Source organism: Triticum aestivum, chromosome 6A (assembly GCF_018294505.1).
Source record: "Triticum aestivum cultivar Chinese Spring chromosome 6A, IWGSC CS RefSeq v2.1, whole genome shotgun sequence".
Lineage (NCBI taxonomy): Eukaryota > Viridiplantae > Streptophyta > Magnoliopsida > Poales > Poaceae > Triticum > Triticum aestivum.
Genome location: NC_057809.1, coordinates 240,698,288 through 240,707,192, shown reverse-complemented (window position 1 = coordinate 240,707,192; position 8,905 = coordinate 240,698,288).

Below are 8,905 nucleotides of genomic sequence, written 5' to 3'. Positions count from 1 at the left end.
CCACTTAGCAACATAATCAACAACAACTAAAATATGTGTATACCCATTAGAGGAAGGAATTGGTCCCATATAATCAAAGCCCCAAACATCAAATGGTTCAGTAACAAGTGAATAATTCATAGGCATTTCTTGACGTCTACTAATATTACCAATTCTTTGACATTCATCACAAGATAAGACAAACTTACGGGCATCCTTGAAGAGAGTAGGCCAATGAAAACCGGATTACAATACCTTGTGTGCAGTTCTATCTCCAGCATGGTGTCCTCCATAAGCCTCAGAGTGACACTTGCGTAGGATCTGTTCCTGTTCATGCTTAGGTACACAACGTCTAATAATACCATCTACTCCTTCTTTATAAAGATGTGGGTCATCCCAAAAGTAATGTCTTAAATCATAGAAGAACTTTTCTTTTGCTGGTATGTGAAACTAGGTGGTATAAACTTAGCAACAATATAATTAGCATAACCAGCATACCATGGAGCAGTTCGAGAAGCATTTATGACATTTAATTGTTCATCAGGAAAGCTATCATCAATAGGTAGTGGGTCATCAAGAACATTTTCTAACCTAGATAAGTTGTCTACAACGGGGTTCTCAGCTCCCTTTCTATCAATAATATGCAAATCAAATTCTTGTAGCAAGAGAACCCATCTAATAAGTCTAGGTTTAGCATCTTTCTTTTCCATAGATATTTAATAGCAGCATGATCAGTGTGAACAATTACTTTAGAATCAATAATATAAGGTCTGAACTTATCACAAGCAAATACAACTCCTAAAAATTATTTTTCAGTAGTAGCATAACTTCTTTGGGCACTGTCTAGGGTTTTACTAGCATATTGGATAGCTTCTTATCAAATCTTTGTCCTACAACAACACCTACAGCATAATCGCTAGCATCACACATAATTTCAAAGGGTAAATTCCAATCAGGTGGCAGAACAATACGTGCAGAAATCAATGCTTTCTTAAGTATTTCAAATGCTTCTACACAATCATCATCAAAGACAAAAGGAATATCTTTTTGTAATAGATTAGTCAGAGGCCGAGAAATTTTTGAGAAGTCCTTAATGAACCTCCTATAAAAACTGGCATGACCGAGGAAGCTTCTTATACCTTTAATGTCCTTGGGACATGGCATCTTTTCAATAGCATCAACTTTAGCTTTATTAACTTCAATGCCTCTTTCAGAAATTTTATGCCCCAAGACAATACCTTCATTAACCATAAAGTGGAATTTCTCCCAATTCAGAACAAGATTAGTTTCTTCACATCTCTGCAAAACTCGATCAAGGTTGCTCAAGCAATCATCAAAAGAGGATCCATAAACGGAGAAATCATCCATGAATACCTCACAAATCTTTTCAAAAAAGTCAGAGAATATAGCCATCATGCATCTTTGAAAGGTAGCAGGTGCATTACATAAACCAAAAGGCATACGTCTATAAGCAAAAGTATCGAAAGGGCAAGTAAAAGTGGTATTTGCTTGATCATCAGCTGACACAAGTATTTGAGAGAAGCCAGAGAAACCGTCTAGAAAGCAAAAATGTGTATGTTTGGATAATCTTTCTAGCATTCGATCAATAAAAGGTAAAAGGTAATGATCTTTTTTAGTAGCTTTATTTAATTTGTGGAAATCAATTACCATCCTATAACCTGTAATAATTCTTTGCGGGATCTATTCATCTTTATCATTAGGAACAACGATGATACCTCCCTTCTTAGGGACACAATGGACAGGACTTACCCACTGACTATCAGCAACGGGATAAATTATACCTGCCTCAAGGAGCTTTAGTATTTCTTTTCTTACCACTTCTTTCATCTTAGGATTCAGCCGTCATTGGTGATCAATAACTGGTTTGGTGTCTTTCTCCAAATTTATTTTGTGTTGACACAAAGCGGGACTAATGCCCTTAAGATCATCAAGACTATATCCAATAGCAGCACGATGCTTCTTCAGAGTTTTCAATAATTTCTCTTCCTCCTTCTCTAAAAGGTTAGCGCTAATAATAACAGGATATATCTTCTTTTCATCAAGATGAGCGTATTTCAGAGTATCAGGTAATGGTTTAAGCTCAAACACGGGATCACCCTTGGGTGGTGGAGGATCCCCTAGGATTTCAACAGGCAAATTGTGTTTCAGAATGGGTCCTTGTTTAGAGAATACTTCATCTATTTCCCTTCTTTCATTCATGAACATATCATTTTCATGGTCTAGCAAATATTGTTTTAAGGGATCAGTAGGAGGCACGACAATAGAAGCAAGACCAATAATTTCATCTTTACTAGGCAATTCTTTATCATGGGGTTGTCTACAAAATTTAGCAAAATTAAACTCATGAGACATATCCCCTAAACCAACAGAAACAATATACTTATTGCAGTCTATCTTAGCATTGACAGTATTCAAGAAGGGTCTACCAAATATAATGGGACAAAAGCTATCTTGTGGGGAACCACGAATAAGAAAATCAGCAGGATATTTAACCTTCCCACACAAGACTTCAACATCTCTAACAATCCCAGTTGGTGAAATAGTATCTCTATTAGCAAGCTTAATGGTAACATCGATATCTTCTATCTCAGCTAGTGCAATATCATGCATAATTTCTTTGTATAAGGAAATAGGTATTGCACTAGCACTAGCACCATATCACACAAGCAATGATAACAATGATCTCCTATTTTAACAGAAATAATAGGCATGCCTACTACAGGTCTATGCTTATCATTAGCACCAGGTTTAGCAATTCTAGCAGTCTCATCACAAAAGTAAATAACATGCCCATCAATATTATCAGCCAAGAGATCTTTAACAATAGCAATATTAGGTTTAAGTTTAACTTGCTCAGGGGTGCATAAGTTCTAATATTACTTTTACGAACCACAGTTGAAGCTTTAGCATGATCCTTTATTCTAACAGTGAAAAGTGGTTTCTCAACATAAGCAGTAGGAACAATAGAATCATTATAAGTGATAGGCTTTTCTTCAACTTTAATAGGTTCAACTACTTTTGTTTCAATGGGAGGATTATATTTAAACCACTTCTCCTTAGGGAGATCAACATGAGTAGCAAAAGATTCATAGAAAGAAGCTACTCTCTCAGAGTCAAGTCCATATTTAGTGCTAAATTTACGGAAAACATCGGTATCCATAAAAGATTTAACACAATCAAACTTAGGTGTTATACCTGACTCCTTACCTTCTGTAAGTGCATCTAGTGCCACCCCTAGTTGGTTTTGGAGTATTGACGACAAACCTAGTTGAGGGGCTAATGTGTTTGTGAGAATTGCAGGAAAACACAGGTAGAAGTCCCTCATTGATTCGGTTTTACTACCAGAGATGACCCCTAAAAATGTATGAAGACATTGAAGACAAAGGTGGTATATGAAGATATTCACATTGAAGACTATGACAACAGAAGACACGTCATGAAGCCTATGGAACTCGAAGACTTAGATCTTTCGTAGCTCTTTTTATTCTTGTTGAGTCATAGGAACCACCGTACTGTTAAGTGGGGTCCAAGAGAACCAGTCAGAATGACTGAAGTGATGCCTAAATCAAAAAACCTATGTCTTCGAGCGAAGACAATGAGAGCGAATCTTGTCCAGAGCCGGACAAGTCAGCTTTGCTTGTAGCCCAAGTAAAGTTGCCATGAGAGTTCGAAATCTGACCGTTGAGACACGTGTCAGTTCCTTAGTGAACCAGGGTCATTTCGGACAAATCAGGTCGGGTTGCCAAGTGGCTATAAATAGCCCACCCCCACAACCATAAACGGTTGGCTGCTCAGATCTCAGTGCACGGCTTTTGTCGTTCGAGAGCAACCCACCTCGAAGCCTTTGAGAGAAAATTCCTAGTGAGGAGAAAAGCCCTAACCACCCAGAGCTAGAGTAAATTGGGCATCACTTAAGTCTTCTTGTCTGTGTGATCTGAAGACTTATTACACTTGAGGACTGTGAATCCTCCAGACGGTTAGGCGTCGCGTTCAGAGCATCCAAGAGACATTGTGGATTGTCTGTGAATGAAGTCTGTGAAGGTTTGGGAGTCTACCTTGAAGACTTACCAGAGTGATTGGGCGAGGACTAAGTGACCTTAGCTCAAGGAGATTACGGTGAGGACTTGGTGTCCTGAACTGTGTGTTCAGGACTGGGTGTCCGGGACTGTGTGTCCTAAGGTTTAAATACCTAGCCGCTCCAACCAGACGTACAGTTGTCACAGCAACTGGAACTGGTCCAACATATCATTGTCTTCAACGAGTCACTGGTTTCATCTTCACTTCCTTCTCTTGCTGTTACTCATTGTGAAGTCATTGCATGCTTGCTTTATCATTTGTCTTCACAACGTGAATGCATGATCTGTTTGGCTTCATAACTTCTTCCTACTTGATCCTTATTACACTGAAGCTGTTTGTCACTGTGCTTTCACTCTATTGAATACATGACCATGGCTGGCCTAGTGTAATCTAACTTCCGCTGCATAGTAATAGGCATAATCTTCACTGTTTGTCTTCATAACTCCCAAGTTTTGAAGACTTTCATAAATATCGCCTATTCACCCCCCCTCTAGTCGATATAATGCACTTTCAATTGGTATCAGAGCAAGGTGCTCCCTTGTTCTGTGTGATTCGGTTTAACCACCTGGAGTTTTAGCTATGTCGACTGCAGGGATAATCAAAGTCTCCGCTGCGTGCCCCGTCTTCGATGGAACTGAATATCCCTACTGGATGAATAAGATGCGCATGCATCTTGAAGCCATTGACGTCGACCTATGGTATGTCGTCGAGAACGGCGTTCCCAAGGCTGGAGAAGGTGTCACTGCTGCTGATGTCAAGAAATTCGTTCAACTGGACTCTACTGCCAAGAACATCATCTGTGGTCATCTGACCAAAGGACAGTATGGCCGTGTGAGTGCCTTGAAGACATCCAAACTGGTCTGGGACTGGCTCTCCAAGGTCAATGAAGGCATCTCAACCCAGAGAGATCAACGAATCAGTGTCCTTCGCAATCTCTTCAACCGCTTCAAGCGAAATGACAATGAGAATGTCCAGCACACATTTGATAGACTCACTGACATCACAAATGAGCTTCAAGCCCTCGGCGCCACTGAAATCACCAAACATGAAATCGTTAAAACGCTGCTGAGATCACTTGATAGTTCGTTTGACATCCTGGCCCTGATGATTCAAGAACGTCCTGATTTCAAGACACTCGATCCGTCTGACATACTTGAGAGGCTCAACACACACGAGTTTCAGCTTTCTGAGAAAAGAGATATCTACGGTCCAAACTATGGGCGAACTCGCGCCTTGAAGGCAAAAGCTGTCTCCTCATCTGAAGAAGAATCTGACTGCAGTTCCGATGATCCTGAAGACATTGGAAGAGAACTTGCAATGCTAGTGAAGAAGTTCCAAAGATTCACCAAGAAGAAAGGCTTCAGAAAATCTTCACGATCAAGCTCAAGGAATGATGAAGCTTGTGCTCATGACTACAAGAAGAAAACATGTCACAAGTGCAAGAAAACTGGACACTTCATCTCTGAGTGTCCACAGTGGGACAATGAGAACAGAAGGAAGAAGAAGAGCAAGGAATATGATTCTGACGACAACAAGAAGAAGAAATACTCAAAGTCTTCTTCCAAGTCTTCATCAAAGTCTTCATCACACAAGAAGAGATCATCTGGCAAGGCACGTGCGTTTGTTGGAAAGGAGATGGATTCAGAGGAGGAGTCCGCATCTGAGGAGGCAGAGGTGGAGTCTGAGGAGGAGTCTGATTCTGGCATTGCGAGTCTGGCTACAGCATACGTCGCCAAGTCCATCTTCAACACTGAAGACAATGACTGCATCACCGACACCGACGCAAATGACAAGAACGACTCCACTCCTACCTACTGCTTCATGGCACGCGGTGCCAAGGTAAACACACGCACTACTCGCTATGAAACATCTAGTGACGATGACTCTGAATGTGATTCAAAACCTAGCTACAAAACACTTGCTAAAATTGCAACTGAACAACAGAAAGCTATGGAACATATTCAAAAACTGTTAGACAGAAGCGATGATCTGTTGGGTGCTGAAATGACTCGATCTGAATCCTTAACTGAAGACATAAAAAACCTTCATGTTAAGTATCAGGAACTTGAAGATCGTCATGATACTCTCTCAACAACTCATGAAAAGCTTTCCTATGATTATCTTCAAAGGAAGCAAGAACTTGAGAAATTGAGGGTGGCTCATGAAGATCTTCAAAAGGAAAACGAGTCACTTCGCTCTGAACAGATCAGTCCCGCTCAGGAAGGATTTGAACCACCATGTCTTAAATGCATTGAGCGTGATAATGCTAATTCTGTTGCTGAATGTTCCACTGCTACTGCTGTTGCAATATCTTCAACTGTTGACGTGGTAACTAACCCCTCTGCTGAGGATACCACTGCTATTGCTGATGAGAATGCTATGTTGAAGACATTGCTTGAAACAGGGATGTACAAAAGTCTTAAAGGACATCAGACACTATGTGATGTCCTCAAGAAGCAGATCCTGAATCGAAACCCTAGGAAAGAGGGTGTTGGATTTGTGAGGAAAATCAATGCAGATGGCTCTTACTGGAAACCTGAGCAGTACCCCAAAACCACATGGGTTGCTACAAAGGAACTTTCAGCAGATCCATCCAACTTATCTGGCTTCACTTGTGCTAACCCCATTATCATTGATGAATCCTTTGATGCAAACTATAAACTGTTTAAGAATCAGAATGGTGAAGTGTTTGCCAGGTACATTGGTACTAACTGCAGGAATGGACTGCCTATGAAGAAGATCTGGGTTTCCAAAAAGTGTCTGGAAAATCTTCCTGTGAATTTCTTCATGACACCTCACTTGAAGAAGACAAATCTCAGACCAAAGGCTTCATACGGTCCAATGGATTCATACAAACAGAGGACTCACCTGAGTCACACTAATGCAAACATTTTGTAGGGAAACCATACTCAGGCATATGAACATGAGAGCGGTTCATCGAACCGTGTTCATGTGACCAAAAATTATTCTGCTTATTCCTATGAGTATTATTGTCCACCTGCTAGACTGTTTGCTAAGGCTTCAAAGCCAAAATTCTCAGATGCTACACTTAGACTTATTGCTTCTAAGCCACCCTTGAAGATGTGGGTGGTTAAGAAAGCTTAACTCTCTTTTGCAGGGAAAGGTCTCCAGCAGAAAAACAAAATCTTCTGATGCTATTGCTGGGGACCTTAAAAATCTTGTAGGGCGCAAGATAAAATGCCCGAATGGGATCATTATGTACTTTGTTCCTGAATCGCATGCTACTCTCCCTATTAGTCCTAATCTGGATCTAAGTTTTCATAACCCACTGGTTCGTCAAATGTTTATGCTTCACAATTCTCTTCGTGAAGCCTATCCCCCTAACTATACTGTAGGGTACGACACGAGTGACTTCAAAGTCTTCAGAATGGATTATTGACAGTGGGTGTGCCAATCACATGACTGGCAGAAGAAGCCTTCTTATGGACTCAACATTACGTCCATCCGACAAGAGCCACATCACATTTGCTGACACTGGTAAAAGTAAGGTATTGGGTCTAGGTAGAGTTGCAATCTCAAAGGATCAACACATGGATAAAGTAATGCTTGTTGAATCCCTTGGCTTCAACTTAATGTCTGTCTCAATGCTTTGCGATTTGAATATGATTGTAATGTTTGGAAAATATCGTTGCCTGGTGCTAATGTAATCTGACAAATCTCTAGTGTTTGAAGGGTATCGGAAAGGTGATGTGTACGTGGTAGATTTCTCAGCAGGACCACAACTTGCGATATGTCTTCTTGCAAAAGCTTCAGAATGTTGGCTTTGGCATCGGAGGCTTGGGCATGCTGGCATGAGGAACCTCCACACCCTTGCGAAGAAGAAGCATGTCATAGGCATCGAGGGCGTCAAGTTCAAGAAAGATCATTTATGCGGTGCCTGTGAAGCAAGGAAGATGACAAGGACAAAACATCCTTCGAAGACAATCATGACTACTACACAACCCTTCGAACTGCTCCACATGGATCTTTTCAGTCCCACTCACTACTCAACTTTTACTACTACTGCTTGCCTCTATGGCTTCGTCATTGTTGATGATTACTCTAGATATACTTGGGTACACATAATCCTTTACAAGACTGAAGTGCAGGATGTCTTCAGACGCTTCGCCAATCGAGCTATGAACAATTTTGGCGCCAAGATAAAGCACATAAGAAGTGACAATGGCACTGAATTCAAGAACACTGGCCTTGATACATATCTTGATACCTTGGGCATCACACATGAATTCTCAGCTCCGTACACGCCACAGCAGAATGGCGTCGTCGAATGCAAGAACAAAACACTCATTGAAATGGCCAGAACAATGCTAGATGAATACAAGACTCCAAGAAAATTCTGGACTGAAGCCATTGATACTGCATGCCATACAATCAATCGTCTTTATCTTCACAAGCTTCTGAACAAGACATCTTATGAACTCCTAACTGGCAAGAAGCCAAATGTCAGTTACTTCAGAGTATTTGGCGCAAAGTGCTGGATCAAGGACCCACACCACACCTCAAAGTTTGCACCAAAAGCACATGAGGGCTTTATGCTTGGATATGGAAAGGATTCACACTCCTACAGAGTCTTCAATCTCTTCCATTACAAAGTGGTCAAAACAGTGGATGTGCGGTTTGATGAAACAAATGGTTCACAAAGAGAGCAACTGCCAAATGTGCTGGATGAAGCCCCAGCTAGTGAATCAATCAAGCTTATGGGAACTGGAGAGATTATGCCTTCTGAAGCTCATCCTGAAGAAGAACTCATCATCTCAGCACCTGATCAACATGAAGACAATGCTCAGCATGAAGACATTCCTCCAAA